The sequence below is a fragment of the Myotis myotis genome, unplaced genomic scaffold (genome assembly GCF_014108235.1).
Source record: "Myotis myotis isolate mMyoMyo1 unplaced genomic scaffold, mMyoMyo1.p scaffold_m19_p_1, whole genome shotgun sequence".
Classification (NCBI taxonomy): domain Eukaryota; kingdom Metazoa; phylum Chordata; class Mammalia; order Chiroptera; family Vespertilionidae; genus Myotis; species Myotis myotis.
Window position 1 is genome coordinate 125,384,120 of NW_023416313.1, and position 18,946 is coordinate 125,403,065.

Sequence of the window (18,946 nt, forward strand, 5' to 3'; positions counted from 1 at the left end):
TGGGTACCTGCCCTCTTGGCAGCTAGACACCCTTTACTTTTGGGGTTCACCCCACACAGTCCCCTTCCAGGACAGCCAACATACATTCAAACCTGCAAAAGAATCAAAGGTCAATATAACATATCAATACAATGAAACATACTATTGGCATCATGGCCGCTTCAGGCAGCCAAATCTTCTGCTACTAAACATTTGATACTAAAGTCTACTCTTGACCTTCCTGTAAATTGTTGTTGTCTCTTTGGAGCCATGTCCATGAAGATGCAGGCATCATCTAGGTCTATTATACGGTATTGCGGGGGCTCCCAGTAGCAGGAGTGATCGCAAGCAATGTTACCAGCATCAGGCAGGTCGAGCACACCGTAGCTTGAGCTTGAGCGGGTGGCGTTGATCTTGATCGATGCTCCATTTGGTGACGAAGTCTTCCCAGATCACGGATGGGTCCGCTGACTGGACATGAGTGTGATGGACCCAGGTCGTGACGCCGTCTACCTTGAGAGCGGGGGGGGGGGGGGGGTTGTCAGCACCACAGTGTAGGGACCCTTCCAACGTGGCTTGAGGGTCTCCCGTTGGTGCCTTCTGACATAGACCCAATCTCCTGGTCTGTGCTGATGAGGAGTTGGGGTTGGGCTGGTCTCTTAGATGGTGCAGAGGCGCAGTCAAATGTCCTCGTGCGCCCTCTGGAGCCCTCTCAAGGAAAGAGATAGTTCTTGATTTTCATCTAGGGCCCATTGCCTTGGGGCCCTATCCAAATGACACTGGCCAGTATTATTTAATTCAGCACAGGCAGGGGGGGCCCATAAAATCTCTGCCCTGAGGAATTGTGAGCCCTACCCTTAAATGTCCCAATGAGACTAGAAAAGTTACAAATACCTTTTAAATCTACCCCAGAATTCCAAAATCCCAACCCAGCACAGAATATCACATAGCAAATCAAAGTTCCCAGCAAACAAACAGACAGAGATGTTTACTAGTTAGGTGGGCCGATTCCACCTCTGACAGAGAGCAAGCGCCCTTGGGGAAAGATCCCAGCGGCTGCTCAGGGCGTTTTGCTATTGATCAGAGCACTCAGCCTCGAAGTAATCAAGCGTGTGGTTTTTTTTTTTTTCTTCTGCAGACTTCCACAGTTACATGAACAAATTGCCTCAAATTAGCAATACATTCATATTTTTAAGAGACACAAACAGAAATTTTACTAGCTAAACAATTTTAAACAACAAAGATATATATTTAAACAATAAAGACAGATAATATTTCCCATTAAAAACTTTGAATCACAACAAGTCCCTGAACAGAGGCAGTCAAAAAATCACAAAGGTATTGACCACACCCCAAGGTTCGGAATGAGGAACCTAGTTTTCAAAAAAAGCAATTTACAGAAGCAGAGACAGCATGCAATCTAAATTACAGTTTTGGGTAAACACATTATCTAGAGTCCTTGGGTAACCTAGGTTAAACTTAGGCATGTTATCTAAACCACAGTTTCTACCTGAAATAATCGTCACTTTAGAAATTGGGTTACTGCTATCAGCCCCTTTTAAAGACTTTGACATAACCTCTAATTGTCCTTAGTTTAAGGAAAGCAGGGTTTTCTAGATTTAAGAGATTAGCAGTAAAGCTCCGCCTTAAAACTCCACCCCTGAAATCCCAGCCTGCCTCAGTGAGCAGACACTGATTGACTAAATCAGAGGGAGGGGCCTTTGCTGTTTCAAGATGGCGGCCCCCAGGGGAGCGGCAAGCCATGTGGCTGACATGGCGGCTGCCAAGCCATGCAGCCCAAAATGGTGGCTGTCTACACTGTTTTTTGCAAATCAGGATCCCTAAAAGATAGGTGGCCAACATTATATTGCAGATAAACTGAAATCTCATTAGCTGTTTATACCTTTTATAATTATCTTAAAGAATATCAATTAAATTTAAACTGGTCCTTGCATCAAAAATCTTCAGTTGAGGTCACAAAATCAATCCTCCCTTCTCAATCAGACCAATAAGCAAAGGCATTTAGTTACCACAAATACAGTTTTTCCCAATTCAATCTGAACCTTAAACTTTTAGCTGGCAAGTCAGATATTCAGCATTTCTCAATCCATAACATCTTTAAGAATAAACTTTACTTTTTACTTTCAAGCGGCTCTGGAAAACCACATTTGAGCCTTGCAAAACAGGTTCTGGTCTACCTCGTCTTTTCAGATGTAAATTGACCACATTCTTTTAAGATTTTGCTACAGGTGGGAAGCGACTAGCCCCTTCCTTCATTAGAAATTGCCTTGGGAAGCCAGCCTTAACACCCTTCGTTAGCATTTAAAAACTGTTCTTTATTATGGAAATGCCAATCTTTCTGCTAGACTCTAGCTAGCATCTTTTTTTCCTTTGGGTAAATAATCAGTCTTGGGCTCCATCCTGCACATTTGCAAAGAGACTCCAGCTCAAAACTCTATCCAAAATCGGACTATGTGCGCATTAGTTTTAAGCCAGCTTTTCTCCTTACACGTGCACAGAAATCCCAGACGCATTTTTAAATTTTATAAAACTCTTCAATTACAAGAAGGACTTTAAATTATCTGCTACTACTACCAAGATCTGCACTTGCGGTGGCTCCAGCCGGGCCCGCGCCCTAGGCTTCAAGGCTCACCGCAGCGGCCCTGGAGAACCACACCTGAGGCTGGCAAGCAGGTTTGGCCCAGCCCTTGACTTTAAAACGACCATAATGCTTAAAGGAGTAGTTTGAGTCTGTCCCATAACGTCCGTCCGGTAAGTCCACAGAAAACAGAAAAAAAAACACAAACACAGACAAATATAGTCTTCCAACTCTGGAAGCAAAACCAAAACAACCTTCCGACTCCGCAGAAGCAAAACTACAGATTAGACGATGGCCATGCGCTAACTGGCGGGAGCAACCCTCCTCGTCTCAGATTGAGGGGTTTCTGCGCCCCTCCAGATGGAGGATCGGAGCGTCCCCCGACTCCTCCCGCCCGTGGTCCCCCAGTGTGTCCACCTAGACCGTTTCGGGAACTACAGAATTTCAGAAGTGAGCTCACACAGGACACAACATATAACACACAGAACAGAATACACAACACACAGACACCTACCGCAGTCAGTCAGACTCTCCGGATCGGGGGTCCCTTGAGGGTCTTGGGATCCTGGACGAGCCCCCAAATGTTATGCCCAGATTTCAGGATCCCCAAGAAACCACACCAGGGAGCCAGCCGTGTCTGATGCAAAAGCATAAGAGTCTTTATCCAAGCCCGGCCTTGGCTCCCCTACCCTCCTTACTGACTCAGCAGCAAGTGGCAAAGAGAGCCCTAACTTTATTTTGAGATTAGTTTATGCCAGCTTATTAGTCAGGTATAATGAAGTAATTTTAAAAGCACATGCCTGAAATTGAAACTTAAATGTATAGGGTGTCCCCCAAAAATGTATACATACTTTGAATGATTGTAAAGTCAGTGCTTATTAACATACAACTCATTTTCAAAATTAAGCTACTTATCAGCTGTTAAAATGTGTATACATCTTTTTGGGGACACCCTATATTTGGAAAAGTCTAATTTTAAGTGCACTTGAAAATGCTAAGGTTGCGGGTTTGATCCCTGGTCAGGGCACATACAATAATCAACCAATGAGTGCATAAACAAGTGGAACAACAAATAGATGTTTTTCTCTCCCTCTCTCTCCGTTGTCTCTCTCTCCCTCTCCCTTTTTCTCCCTCCTTCCTTCTCTCCCTCTGTCCCTCCCTCCCCCTCTGCCTTCCTCTCTCTCTAAAATCTATCCTATCTAATAATAGACAAAGCTTGAAATTAACCATACCTCCGATTCGCCTCCCATTGGCTAATCAGTGAGATATGCAAATTAACTGCTAACAAAGATGGCGGCTAATTTGCATACTGAAGGCAGATCCTGCTGTGCCACCCAAGGCGAGATCCTGGCCTGCCATGTCTTGGGCAGGGCAGGTGGGGCGAGGGGCAGTGTGATCCGAGCTGCTGTCCGCCCCAGCGTGGGATCCAGGCCTGCAGTGTCTTGGCCAGGATGGGCGGGGTGGGCCGGGCCAGCGGCAGCAGATCTAAGTGGCCGCTCACCCCAGGGTGGGATCGGGCCTGTGGTGCCTTGGGCAGGGTGGGTGGGGTGGGCGGCAGCATGATCAGAGCTGCTGTCCACCCCAGCAAGGGATCCTGGCCTGCCGTGTCTTGGGCGGGGTGGGCGGGGCGGCCAGGGCGAGCGGCAGCGTGATCCGTGAGAGGGCACAGGTTGGGCTGAGGGACTCCCCCCTTCCCTGCCAGTGCACAATTTTTTGTGCACGGGCCTTCTAGTATACTAATAAAAGGGTAATATATTAATTAGGGTAGGTATCTTCCAGATGACCATCTGGACATCCTTCCGGAAAAGGCTCAGTGGCTGCATGAGGCTCAGGCAAGCCGTGGATGGTGGCTGCTGCTAGGAGGGCTGGCCGAGGCTCAGGCAGCCATGGTGTTCGCCAGTGGCAGCAGCAGTGGGGTGATGGGGGTGGTGCCTTCCCCTGATTGGCCAGGCCGCCTCTGGCAGAGGGAGGCCAGACTACAGCTTAGGCTGGGGACCGAGGCAAAGGTGGTTAGAGGCGATCAGGCCGTCAGGGGGGCAAGGTAGGGGTGATCAGGCTGTCAAGGGGGCAGTTAGGGGCGATCAGGCAGGCAGAGGGATTAGGGGTGATCAGGCAGGCAGGCAGGTGAGTGGTTAAGAGCCAGCAGTCCTGGATTGCGAGAGGGATGTCCGTCTGTCAGCAGTTGGACATCCCCCAAGGGCTCCCAGATTGGAGAGGGTGCAGGCTGGGCTGAGGGCGCCTCCCCCCCCCCCCCATATGAATTTCATGCACTGGGCCTCTAGTCAATAAATTAAAAAGAAAAATGTGATACATTTTTTCCCTAAAGCTCTGTTGTAAGATTTATTCATCAGGTTGAGTTAGTAATAATTGTATGGCACTTAGGTATAATCTGATTATAATGGAACTAGTATGTTCTTTTTCTAGGTTTTAATTTTTGTGTGTGATATTTTGAATGGAAATAGGGAAAAGGTAACATTTTCTAGAAAAACTTCAGATGTTTGAGATCAAGACACTTACATAAGCCTGGCTGGTGTGTTCTCAGTGGTTGAGTGTCAACCTATGAACCAAGAGTTCATGGTTCGATTCCTGGTCAGGGCACATGCCTGGGTTGTGGGCTCAAACCCCAGTAGGGGGTGTGCAGGAGGCAGCCAATCAATGATTCTCTCTCGTCATTGATATTTCTATTTCCTTCTTCCTCTCCCTTCCTCTCTGAAATCAATAAAAATATATTTTAAAAAAACACATGGAAAGTAGCACTGTCAGTTTACCGTCATTTATCTTAGTATGCTTGCTTTTCTGTAGTCTTTATGTGATACTAGAGGCCCAGTGCATGAAATTCGTGCATGGGTAGGGTTCCTAGCGGCTGCTGGCTATCGGCCAGGGCCTTCTTTCGTTCCGCATCACCCCTTGGTGGTCAGCGCACATTATAGTGAGTGATTGAACTCCCGGTTGGTCGAACTCCCAAGGGGACACTTGCATATTAAGCTGTTACATATATAGATTTTGACATAGAATATATAGTGTTTCTTAGAATTGTTTTTATAAATGGCTCCTTTTTGAGCTAGTGGGATTTGAGAAAGATGTACTTTTCCTCTTCCATTTCATCATCACCACTGTTTCACACTTCACATTTTGTTTTTTATTTAGGTACACTGGCCAAACTGTATTCTTTTTATTATGGTCATTTTAAAATCATGGCATGCAATTTCATGGCTCTTTACCTCTCCTGTTTGGAAATTCTATTAGATTTCTCTAGCCAGTCTCTTACTCTTCATGGCAACTGTAGAAACCTTTTATATTATCTTTAGTTCTTTTATTAACCTGCTTTTCCCTGCTGTCTTATCAGGTAACCTTTCTATTTCACAGCAAAAATAAAAGCCATGGGATAGAAACTGCTTCAGCTTCGGGGAGGATGTTAATAGCACTTAATAGCACTTAACAGCTGTTAATTGCACTGGCTTTCGATTTGAATCAGAGTTTATAAAGGTTCCCTTTATGGTTCCTATAATTCCATCACACGTATACTCTGTGTGATGATTGGGGCAAATTAGTTAACTTCTCTGTGTTTCAGTTTTCTCATCTTAAATTGAAGATCATGGGGTTGTTGAGGATTAAGTGGGTTACTATATCTAATATGCTTAGAACTATGCCTGGCACATACGTATGTGTGTTAGGTACCTATTGCTGGAACCTCAGGTCTCAAACTTAATTAGTTCTAAAAGGCTGTTCGAAAACCAAAGCATTTTTCCCATTAGAAATAATGTAAATTAATTCATTCCAGACTCCCGAATGATTCTCTGTTTTAACCTTTTTTATGAACAGTATATGTTTAATGTACTGTTTAATCTAGAAATAAACACTTTAAAAACAAAAAGGACATGAGTTGTAAATGAAAATTTAATGAAAAGGAAATTAAATGTACAGTAAAAAATGAAAATTTAAAAATAATAAGCAGCAACAAAAACCCATGAAAAATATTCACAGCACAATATCTGGAGATGTGAACAGTGGTAGACTGACTCATACTCGAGCATTCTCTCTGAATTCTCTCCTTTTTTGCCTGAGAGATGCATGACTGATCATACAGGTATCAGCATGAAAGAGTTGTTGAGTCCAGAAACGAATTATTCGAGATGGGAGATGTTTGAGAAACGAGGTTTGACTGTACTTCCAAATTAGTGGCTTAGCACAATAAGCATTGGTGGGGGGTACTTTTAAAGATGGCTTACTTACATGGTGCTAGTTCGGCCTCTTCACATATGTTTGAATGCTGTGACTAGCTTTCCCCCAGAAGGAGCAATGCAAGTAGAACAAGGTGGAAGCTGCATTATCTTTTTTGCCTGAATCTTGGAAGTCTCACACTGTCATATCTTACTAGTATGCAATTCAGCCCTATTCTCTGTGGGAAGAGACTACACTGGGTGTACACATCAGGATCTGAGGACATTGGGACCACCTTGGGGGCTGGCTATCACAGTAAGTATTCAGTAAATTAATGGCCGTCATTATTATTGTTACTTATTTATCCTCACCCGAGGATTTAAAATATCTCTCTCTCTCTCTCTCTCTCTCTCTCTAAATATATATATATATATCTATATATGTATATATAGAGAGATATATATATAATCATTTTATTTTATTTATTCCCCCCCCCCACATTTTTTATTTTTTATTTATTTTTTATTTTTTTTTATTTTTTTAATTGCTTAAAGTATTACAAAGGGTATTACATATGTGCCCCCCCACATTTTTTTAAAAAAATATATTTTATTGATTTTTTACAGAGAGGAAGGGAGAGGGATAGAGAGTTAGAAACATCAATGAGAAACATCGATCAGCTGCCTCCTGCACACCTCCCACTGGGGATGTGCCTGCAACCAAGGTACATGTGCTTGACCGGAATCGAACCTGGGACCTTTCAGTCTGCAGGACGATGCTTTATCCACTGAGACAAACCAGTTAGGGCTTCCCCACATTTTTTTTCTTCATTGATTAAGGTATTACATATGTGTCCTTATCCCTCCAATGTCCCCCCAACACACCCCCCTCCCACCCCCGCTCGTGCCCTCACCCCCCCTGGTGTCTGTGTCCATTGGTTATGCTTATATGCATGCATACAAGTTGCTTGGTTGATCTCTCCCCCTTCTCCCCACCCTCCCCTGCCTTCCCTCTGAGGTTTGATGGTCTGATCGATGCTTCTCTGTCTCTGGATCTGTTTTTGTTCATCAGTTTATGTTGTTCATTATATTCCACAAATTAGTGAGATCATGTGATATTTATCTTTCTCTGACTGACTGAATTCACTTAGCATAATGCGCTCCAGGTCCATCCATGCTGTTGCAAATGGTAGGAGTTCCTTCCTTTTTACAGCAGTGTAGTATTCCATTGTATAAATGTACCTAAATGTATCTCCTAGTTTTCTAATCCATTCATCTGCCGATGGCCACTTAGACTGTTTCCAAATCTTAGCTATGGTAAATTGTGCTGCTGTGAACATAGAGGTGCATATATCCTTTCTGATTGGTATTTCTAGTTTCTTGGGACTATATTTCTAGAAGTGGGATTATTGGGTCAAATGGGAGTTCCATTTTTAGTTTTTTTGAGGAAACTCCATACTGTTCTCCACAGTGACTGCACTAGTCTGTATTCCCACCAGCAGTGTACGAGGGTTCCTTTTTCTCTGCATCCTTGCCAGCATTTGTCATTTGTTGGTTTGTTGATGATAGCTATTCTGACACGTGTGAGATGTCTTTTTGATTTGTATCTCTCAGAAGATTAGTGACTTTGAGCATGTTTTCATATGTCTCTTGGCTTTCTGTATGTCCTCTTTCGAAAAGTATCTATTTAGGTCCATTGCCCATTTTTTTGACTGGATTGTTTATCTTCCTTTTGTTAAGTCGTATGAGTTCCCTGTAAATGTTGGAGATTTAACCCTTATCGGAGATAACATTGGCAAATATGTTCTCCCATGCAGTGGGCTTTCTGGTTGTTTTGTTGGTGGTTTCTTTTGCTGTGCAGAAACTTTTTATTTTGATGTGCGAGGAGGGCTTGCCCGATGGCCCCCAAGAGGCCTATGCGGACTTCCTGAGCTCCCCGGCCGACAGGGGCTCCGACTCAGAGGAGGAGCCCTCGCTGCATCACCAGCACCCCACTTATTAGACTTCATTTATTAAGTCTAATACAAATAACATCACCAGCACCCCACTTAATAAGTGGGCATCCCTTGTCATATAAGGCTTTTATTATGTTAGAACATATTTGCCAATGTAGTCCCATTTGTTTAATTTTTCTTTAGTTTCCATTATCCTAGGAGCTGTATCATTGAAGATATGGCTTCGGCATATGTCTGAGATTTTGCTGCCTGTGGATTCCTCTAAGATTTTTATGGCTTCCCGTCTTACATTAAGTCCTTTATCCATTTTGAGTTTTTTTTTTTGTATATGATGCAAGTTGGTGGTCTAGTTTCATTTTTTTGCATGTATCTGTCCAACTTTTCCAACACAATTCATGGAAGAGTCTGTCTTGATTCCATTGTATGCTCTTGCTTCCTTTGTCAAATATTAATTGAGCATTGTGGTTTGGGTCGATTTCTGGGTTCTCTATCCTATTCCCTTTGTCTGTATGTCTGTTCTTGTGCCAGTACCAGGCAGTTTTGAGAACCGTGGCTTTGTAATATACCTTGATATCTGGTATTGAGATCCCACCTACTTTTTTCTTCTTTCTCAGGATTGCTGCAGTTATTTGGGGTCTTTTTTTATTCCAGATAAATTTTTGGAGAGCTCATTCTAGATCTGTGAAGTATGCCATTGGTATTTTAATGGGGATTGCATTGAATCTATAGATTGCTTTGGGTATTATGGACATTTTAATGATGTTGATTCTACCAGTCCATAAATACGATATGTCTTACTCTACCTCTTTTTTCAGTGTCCTTTAGTTTTCTGAGTATAGGTCTTTTACCTCCTCAGTTTAGTTTATTCCTAGGTATCTTAATTTTTTTGGTGCAATGGTAAATGGGATTGTTTTTTTAATCTCTCTTTCTGTAGGTTCACTGTCCTATATAATAAAGAGCTAATATGCTAATTAGTCCAGATGGCAGAATGACCTGGGGGAACGACCAGTGGGTGGGGGGTGGGGCCTTGCCGTGAGGCAGCTGGGGCCATGAGGGCCGAGCCCCTTGCACGAATTTCGTGCATCGGGCCTCTAGTTGGTGTATAAAAAGGCCATAGATTTCTGGGTGTTAATTTTTGTATCCTGCTACATTGATGACTTCATTTATTAAGTCTAATAATTTTTTGATGGAGTCTTTAGGGTTTTGTGTATGTACAGTCTCATGTCATCTGCAAATAAGGACAGTTTTACTTCTTCTTTTCCAATTTTGATATCTTTTGTTTCTTCTTGTCTAATCACTATGGCTAGCACTTCCAGTATTATGTTGAACAGGAGTGGTAAAAGTGGGCATCCCTGTTTTGTTCCCGTTCTCAGGTGAAATGGTTTTAGTTTTTGCTCATTAAGTATGATGTTGGCTGTAGGTTTGTCATATAAGGCTTTTATTATGTTGAGGTATGATCCCTCTATTCCCACTTTGCTAAGGGTTTTCATCAAGAAAGGGTGTTGGATTTTGTCAAATGCTTTTTCTGTATCAGTTGACATGACTGATTTTTTTTTATGTGATGTATCACGTTTATTGATTTGCAGATATTGTACTATCCTTGCATCCCTGGGATAAATCTTACTTGGCCATGGTGTATGATCTTTCTGATGTAATGCTGCATCTGATTTGCAAGAATTTTGTTGAGGATTTTGGCATCTGTGTTCGTGAGAGATATTGGCCTGTAATTCTCTTTCTTTGTGTTGTCTTTATCTGGTTTTGGTATTAGGGTAATGCTGGCTTCATAGAATGAGCTTGGAAGTGTTCCTTCCTCTTCAATTTTTTTGCAATAGTTTGAGGAGGATAGGTTTTAGTTCTTCTTTGAGTGTTTGGTAGAACTCCCCTGTGAAGCTGTTTGGCCCCGGGCTCTTGTTTGCTGGAAGCTTTTTGATGACCGCTTCAATTTCTGAGGATATTTTCTTTTTCTTTCATTGATTTTTAAAGATTGGAAGAGAGAAGGAAAGACAGAGAGAAATATTGATGTGAGAGAAACAAATGCCCTTGACCGTAATTGAACCTGGGACCTTTCAGTCCACAGGCCGGTGCTCTATCCACTGAGCTAAACCTGCTAGGGCTATTATTTCTATTATTATTTTCACCATCAAATCTGTAAGTACACCTATATCAGCAATCATCATTATCCCCAGTATAATGCAAGTGTTGTCTCTCCTATCAAAGGACAGGCTCTTGTATTTGCTTTTCCCTTTCTTCCACAAACCTTTTGCTAAAAGTTATATCGCATTGTGCTCATGTGGCTGTAGACTCATTATTTTCCAAGTTTTTTCATCAGTATTTAAATTTGCTCCTGTGTTTCCCATCTTAGTAAAGATCTTCAGTGATACCTTTCCCTCAGTATCATTTACCAGTACTACCCTTTCCCTTTACTGGCAACTTATGGAAAGAGTTGTATAGACTTACTTCTCTGCTTTTGCTCATTTCCCACTCATTGCTTAAGCTATTTTAATATGTCTTATGACTCCACCAAGCCACCTAAGTGTCTTGCAAAACTATGATATCACAATCAGGATACTTACCTTGTATAGTAGAGATACTGAGCATTTCCATCATCACAAGGTTTTCTTTTATAGCCACCCCCTCTTCCCTCCCACCCCCCCCCCCTTTCATTAACCCCTGGTCACCAATGATATACTCTCCATTTCTGCATAAGTTTTGTGTGAATATATCTTTTTATATCTCTGGCATAATTGCCCACAAGTATAATTGCTGATGTGAGTTGCATGTTTAATTTTTTAAGAGACAACCAAACTGTGTTCTAGAGTTGCTGTATCATTTTATGTTCCTACCAACAATGTTTGTGATCCAATTTCTCTGCATGCTCACCAGCATTTGGTGTTGTTACTTCTTTCTTGAGCCATTCTGATAGGTGTGTAATATCTCGTATTTTAATTTGCATTTCCCAAATAACTAATGATGTTGAACATCTTTATATGAGCTTATTTGCCATCAATAGATCCTTTTCATTGAAATGTCTCTTTATGTCTTTTTGCCCATTTTCTAATTAGGCTGTTTTTGTACAGTTGAGTTTGGAGAGTTCTTTATATAGTCTAGATCAGCCGTGGGCAAACTACGGCCCGTTTGAAATGAATAAAACTAAAAAAAAAAAAGACCGTACCCTTTTATGTAATGATGTTTACTTTGAATTTATATTAGTTCACACAAACACTCCATCCATGCTTTTGTTCCGGCCCTCCGGTCCAGTTTAAGAACCCATTGTGGTCCTCGAGTCAAAAAGTTTGCCCACCCTTGTGTTAGATACATGATTTGCAGATATTTTCTCCTAATGTGTAGCTTGTCTTTTCATCCTCTGAAGCAGATTCTTTTGCAGAGCAAAAGTTTTTAATTTTGAAGTCCAATTACTTTCCCTTTTGTGGATCATGCTTTTGTGTCAAGTATAAGAACTCATTGCATAGCTCTATTATCTCTCTCCAGGGAAACAGAACCAATAGTGTGTGTGTGTGTGTGTGTGTGTGTGTGTGTGTGTGTGTGTGTGTGTATGTATGTAGAGAGACATTTATTTTAAGAAATTGGCTTATGTGATTATGAAGGCTGGCAAGTACAAAATCTGCAGAGTAGGATAATATGTTAAAGACCCAGGGAAGAGCTAGTATTGAAGTTCAAATCTGAAGGTCAACTGGAATAATTTTTTTAAAAAATATATTTTATTGATTTTCTTACAGAGAGGAAGGGAGAGGGATAGAGAGCTAGAAACATCGATGAAAGAGAAACATCGATCAGCTGCCTCTTGCACACTCCCCACTGGGGATGTGCCCGCAACCAAGGTACATGCCCTTGACCGGAATCGAACCCGGGACCCTTCAGTCCGCAGGCCGATGCTCCATCCACTGAGCCAAACCGGCCAGGGCCAACTGGAATAATTTATTCTTGCATGAGGCGGGTGGCAGTTTTTTGTTCTATTCAGGTCTTCAACTGATTGGATGAGGCCTTCCATATTGGGGGTGGGGGACAATCTGATTTACTTAAAGTCTACCTATTTAAATGTTAATTACAAATATAAAAACACTCTTACAGAAACATCCAGAGTAATGTTTGGCCCAGCTGAATTGATCACAGTAGGCCTGGATGGATCCTAAAGATTTTCCCCATTTTTTTCCCCCTAAAAGTTTATAGTTTTATATTTTGTATTTGAATCTGTGATCCATTTTTATATAAGGTGTGAGGTTAAATCATGGTTTACTTATCATTTTTTTTTGGTTTATGGATATTTAATTATTACAGTACTGTTTGTTGAAAAGGCTGTCTTTCCTATAATAAATTACTTGTACACATTTGTCAAAAATCAGATATCCATATTTGTGTGGGTGTATTTCTGTTTCATCCATATACAGAATGGGCAAACGTAGGTTTACAGTTATTCATATGGAAAATAATAGAATAATTAATAAATAATAATACAAGAATAAACTCTCTTTCGTAAATCTCACCCTGTATGTCTGTCCTTTCTCTAATACCACACAGCCTTGATTGCTTTAGCAATATCACAAGTCTTGAAATTCTGCCACTTTATTATTCTTTTTCAAAATTGTTTTAGCTATTGTAGTAGGCTGAAAAATACCCACCAAAGATTTTAGGTCCTACTCCCTAGAATGTTTAAATGTTAGCTTTTTGAAAAGAAGATCTTTGAAGATATGATTAAATTAAAGGTTTTGAGATTAGAACATTATCCTGGACCCTACATGCAATCACAGATCTCATTGGAGAGGCAGAGGAGGCACCACACACAGAGAAGGTGGAACAGAGAGGAATTCAAAGATGTTGGCCTTGAAGATAGGAGTGTTGTGGCCATAAGCCAAGGAGTGCCAGTTGCCACCAGCCAAGGGGTGCCAATGCCACCAGAAGCTGGAATAGGCAAAGAAAGAAATCTCTCCTGGAGCCTTTGGAGGGAGTGTAGCCCTGCCAAGGTGTTAATTTCAGCCCAGTGATACTAATTTGGACTCTGGACCTCCAGACAGTGAGGGAATAAGTTTCTTATTGTTGTAAGCCAGTTTGTGGTAAGTTGTTATTGCATCCACAGGAAATAATACAGCTATTCCAGTGCTTTTGCCTTTCCTTATAACGTTTAGAATGATCTGGTCTATATCAACAAAACCTCTTGCTGGGATTTTGATAGGAGTTGCATTAACCTGTATGTCATTTTGAAGAAAATGGACATTTTTACTATGTAGAGGCTTCCAATCCTTATATATTGTATATCTCTCATTTATTTAGATCTTTTTTGATTTCTGTAATTAGCACTTGTAAGTTTCAGGATAAAACCTGTCTGGTTTTCTTAGAGTTATACCTAAGAATTTTAATTTTGGGGGGCAATTTTAAATGATATTGTGTTTTTAATTTTGGTATTCACACATCCATTTGTAGTATGTAGAAATACAGTTAATTTATTTTTATTCTTTTATTTTTAAATTAAATCTTTATTGTTCAAAATATTACAGTTGTTCCTCTTTTTTTTCCCCCCATAGCTCCCCTCCACCCGGTTCCCACCCCACCCTCTGCCTTTACCTCCCCCCCCTCCCCACTGTCCTCATCCATAGGTGTACGATTTTTGTCCAGTCTCTTCCCCCACGCCTCACACCCCTTTCCCCCCCGGAGAATAGTCAGTCCACTCCCTTTATATGCCCCTTATTTTATTATATTCACCAGTTTATTCTGTTCATCAGATTATTTATTCACTTGATTTTTAGATTCACTTGTTGATAGATGTGTATTTGTTGTTCATAATTTGTATTTTTACCATTTTCTTCTTCTTCCTCTTCTTAAAGGATTTCAGCATTTCATGTAATAGTGGTTTGGTGGTGATGAACTCCTTTAGCTTTTTCTTATCAGTGAAGCTCTTTGTCTGACCTTCAATTCTTTTTTTTTTTTAATTTACCTGTGATTTTATTTTATTTTATTTTAGTAAATCTTTATTGTTCAGATTATTACATTTGTTCCTCTTTTTTTCCCCCCATAGCTCCCCTCCACTCATTTCCCTCCCCACCCTCTGCCCTTATCCCCCCACTGTCCTCATCCCTAGGTGCACAATTTTTGTCCAGTCTCTTCCTGCATCTCCCACACCCCTTTCCCCACCAAGAATAGTGAGTCCATTCCCTTTCTATGTCCCTGATTCTATTATAATCACCAGTTCATTCTGTTCATCAGATTATTTATTCACTTGATTCTTAGATTCACTTGTTGATAGATGCATATTTGTTGTTCATAATTAGTATCTTTACCTTTTTCTTCTTCTTCCTCTTCTTAAAGGATACCTTTCAGCATTTCATATAATACCGGTTTGGTGGTGATGAACTCCTTTAGCTTTTCCTTATCTGTGAAGCTCTTTATCTGACCTTCAATTCTAAATGATAGCTTTGCTGGGTAAAGTAATCTTGGTTGTAGGTTGTATGGATATTTCCTTGTAGGTAACTGACTTTTTTTCTGTTACTGCTTTTAAGATTCTCTCTTTGTCTTTTGCTCTTGGCATTTTAATTATGATGTGTCTTGGTGTGGTCCTCTTTGGATTCCTTTTGTTTGGGGTTCTCTGTGCTTCCTGGACTTGTAAGTCTATTTTTTTCACCAGGTAGGGGAAGTTTTCTGTCATTATTTCTTCAAATAGGTTTTCAATATCTTGCTCTCTCTCTTCTTCTGGCACCCCCATAATTTGGATCTTGGTACGCTTGAAGTTGTCCCAGAGGCTCCTTACACTATCTTCATATTTTTGGGTTCTTTTTTCTTTTTGTTTTTCCGGTTGAGTGTTTTTTGCTTCTTTGTATTTCAAATCTTTGACTTGATTCTTCCGATCCTCTAGTCTGCTGTTGGAACTCTGTATAATATTCTTTATTTCAGTCAGTGTATGCTTAATTTCTAGTTGGTCCTTTTTCATAACCTTGAGGGTCTCACTAAATTTATTGGCGTTTTCTAGAAAATTCTTGAAAAACCTTATAAGTGTGGTTTTGAACTCTATATCCAGTAGTTTGCTTTCCTCCATTTCTGTCATTTGTGACCCGTTTCTTTGTCTCCGCATTTTTTATGCTTCCCTGTTGATAGAGTGGCTTTCTGAGCTAGGTGTCCTATAGGGCCCAGTGGCTCAGCCTCCCCATTTACCTAAGGTGGACACTCTTGGTGCACCCCTTTGTGGGCTTTGTGCACAGTCTTGTTGTAGTTAAGCCTTGATTGTTGTAGGTATCCCTGGGAGGAATTGACCTCCAGGCCAATTGGCTGTGAGAATCAGCTGTGTCTACAGTGGAAGAACTTCTGTGCTGGAGACACCCTTCTGGGGCAATACTTGCTTCAGTGGGGCTTTGGTGCTCACTGAGTCTGCCCCCTAAGTGTGTCCCTTATGGGTCTGAGGAGTTGTAATCTGGATGGTCCCACTCTGACCACTGGGTACACTAGCTCTTGGATCTCTAAGGCGTTGCTAATTAAGCCTCTTCCTGAGGCTACCCGGCAGGAGCTATGGAGAGATCTGCAGATTCCTCTCCTTTGGGGTTTTGAGGTGCCCAGGTGAGGCCCAGCTGTGAAGCAATGCAAGCTTCTATGGGGCCTTTGGCCTTCTTTTGGAAGTTCTGGGACTCTCTGACCCAGCTGCAGTTTGTTAGGTAATTTTCAGATTGCAAAGGGCCAGGCCTTTCATATGCAAAAGCCTCTGCACACAGCTTGGGTGGGGCAGGGTCTCAGGGAATCAACAGGGCTGAGCAAACAGCTATGGCTGATCCTCAGTCCTACCCTAAGAGGCCCCGCGTCTCAGTGTCCCAGTAAGGTAATCACTGCAAGCACCTCTGTGAGAAATCTGCCCTTGAGATCTGCCTGATGCCAGGCAGTCCAGTTTCTTTCCGTATGAGTCTGGGTCCCCAGAGACTCGCCTGGAACTGGAGTTCAGAGCAGTTGGGAGCTTGAAACTCCTTCCAGATTGAAAAAGACAACCGTGTCCTCAGTTGCCAGCCCTTTCCAAGTGCGCCTCCGTACCTCTGCACTGTACTTCTGCACCTCCTCTGAGTCTCAGTGTGCTATTCTCTTTCCTTCTAGTTGTAGAATTTCCACTCAGCCAGCCTTCCTGTGGTTCTGGATGATGTCCGTTTTGTCTTTTAGTTGTATTTTTGAAGTGGTTGTGCGAGGCAGCAATTTCCGGTGTTTACCTATGCTGCCATCTTGGTTTCCTCTCCCTTTTACGGTTATTGATAGGTACTTGTTTGTTGCCATTTTTATTCTTTATGCCTATGTTCCTCCCTCTCTTTCTATTTTTTCTTCTTAACAAGTGTCTCTTTAGGATCTCTTGCATTGCTGGTTTGGTGGTAATAACCTCCTTGTCTGTAAAGCTCCTTATTCCATCTTCACTTTTAAATGATAGCATTGCTGGATAGGGTAGTCTTGGATTTATTACCTTGCTTTTCATGACTGTATAGTTTATTCCACTTCCTTCTGGCCTGATAGTTTCTGTTGAGAAATCAGCTAATAGTTTAATGGGAGGTCCCTTTGTATGTAATTGTGTGTATCTCTCTTCCAGCCTTTAAGATTTTTTCTTTGTCTTTAATGTTTGTCATTTTAATTATGATATGTCTTGGTGTCAGCCCTTTATAGGCTCATCTTTTTTGGGACTCTGTGCCTCCTCAACTTGTGGGACTTTTTTCCCCCCCAAGGCAGGGAAGTTTTCTGTCATTGTTTCTTCAAATAGGTTTTCTATTCCTTGCTCATCTTTTTCTCCTCATGGGACAGATATTACGCAAATGTTGCTTTGTTCTGTGTTTCCCAAAGCTTCCTTAAACTCTCCTGCTTTTTAATTTCTTTTTCAGTTGCTGCTCTGACTCGGTGAGTTTTCCTACCCTGTCTTCTAATTTGCTGAATTGGTCCTCAGCTTCCTCTAGGCTGTTCAAACCTTCCACTGTGTTCTTTATTGCAGCTAGGTCATTCTTCATTTCCTCTTGATTCTTATCCATGTTGGTGTATTTCTCATTCTGCTTCTTATAATTCTCATTGAGTGGCTTGTAATTCTCAGTAAGAAACTTGAGCATCCTTAAAACCATTTAAATTATTTTTCTGACAAGGTATTTGCCTCCATTTCATTGAGTTCTTTTTCTGGTGATTTCTCCTTTTCTTTCCTTTGGGAATTGTTTATTTGTCTCCTCATTTTTGCTGTCCCTTTGTATTTGTTTCTATGTCGTAGACCAAACTGCTGTGCCTCCCAGCTTTTTTAGTGGGGAGGGGGTTACTCTGTGTAGTAGGTGTTTTGTTGGACCCAGTGGTTTAGTCTCTGTGATCTGAGGTGGGTGTTCTTGGAAAACCCCTACTTGAATTATTTGGGTTGTCCTAATGTAGTTGGGTCTTGCATGTTATTGTACCATTCGTGGATGAAGTCTCTTCACAGGTTGTCTGCCTATGTGGCTCACCCCTGACCTTGTCCTGCAAGCTGTTGTGGATGAGCTTAGGGTCCCGACTTCCATAGCAATGGACACCTGAGAGGTCCCACTGGTGTGCAACTCACTGCACGATCCCAGAGCCCACATAACGGGTAGCATGCGATTCACTGTCGCGGTCCCGGAGTTTGTGGCAGGGGTGTTGTAAGACTCTGCGATTCACTGCAGGGTCCCATAGCCCGTGACCTGGGTGGTGTGTGACTTTGCGACTCACTACAGGCTCCTAGAGTCTGTGTTTGTGCTGGCGTGCGACTCTGCATCTCACTGTGCGGTCCTGGTGCCCACGTCACAGATAGTGTATGACTCTGCTACTCATTGATCCTGTGGTGGTGGTGGCTTGAGAGTCTGTGATTCAATGTGGGTTCCCAGAGCCCATGGTGGTGGTGACATGTGAATCTGAGACTCAATGCAGGGTCCTGGAACCCACGGCGGAGTTCCTTGTGAGGTCCTGCTGGTGTGCGGCTCACTGCGTGGGTCCAGGGTGCTGTCCATTTCCAATCTGGATGGTGGTGAGGCTGCACTCCTAGCCACCACTGTTCCCTTTTCCAGATGGCATGTTTTGTCCTAGCCTAGTGGATAGAGTGTCGGCCTGAAGGGTCCCAGGTTCAGTTCTAGTCAAGGGCACATGCCTGTGTTGCAGGCTCGATACCCAGTAGGGGGCATGCAGGAGGCAGGCGATCAATGATTCTCTCTCATCATTGATGTTTCTGTCTCTCTTCCCTTCTCCCTTCCTCTCTGAAATCAGTAAGAATAAATAAATAGTATTAAAAAAAAAAGAAAGACGGCGTG

The 18,946-nt window shown here is 42.1% G+C and overlaps 1 protein-coding gene across 9 annotated transcripts in view; it reads left to right on the forward strand.

Moving 5' to 3' along the window:
* Positions 1-18,946, forward strand: part of ARHGAP12 (Rho GTPase activating protein 12) — a 206,078-nt gene that overhangs the window by 26,791 nt on the left and 160,341 nt on the right. Inside the window, exon 1 of one of the 9 annotated variants that reach the window (XM_036351238.1) lies at positions 6,957-7,054. The exons of the other annotated variants lie outside the window; for them this stretch is intronic. The gene's annotated coding sequence lies outside the window, so the exon portion shown is untranslated. Of the gene's footprint in view, positions 1-6,956; positions 7,055-18,946 lie in introns of those variants that run through there. 9 annotated transcript variants of the gene reach the window in all.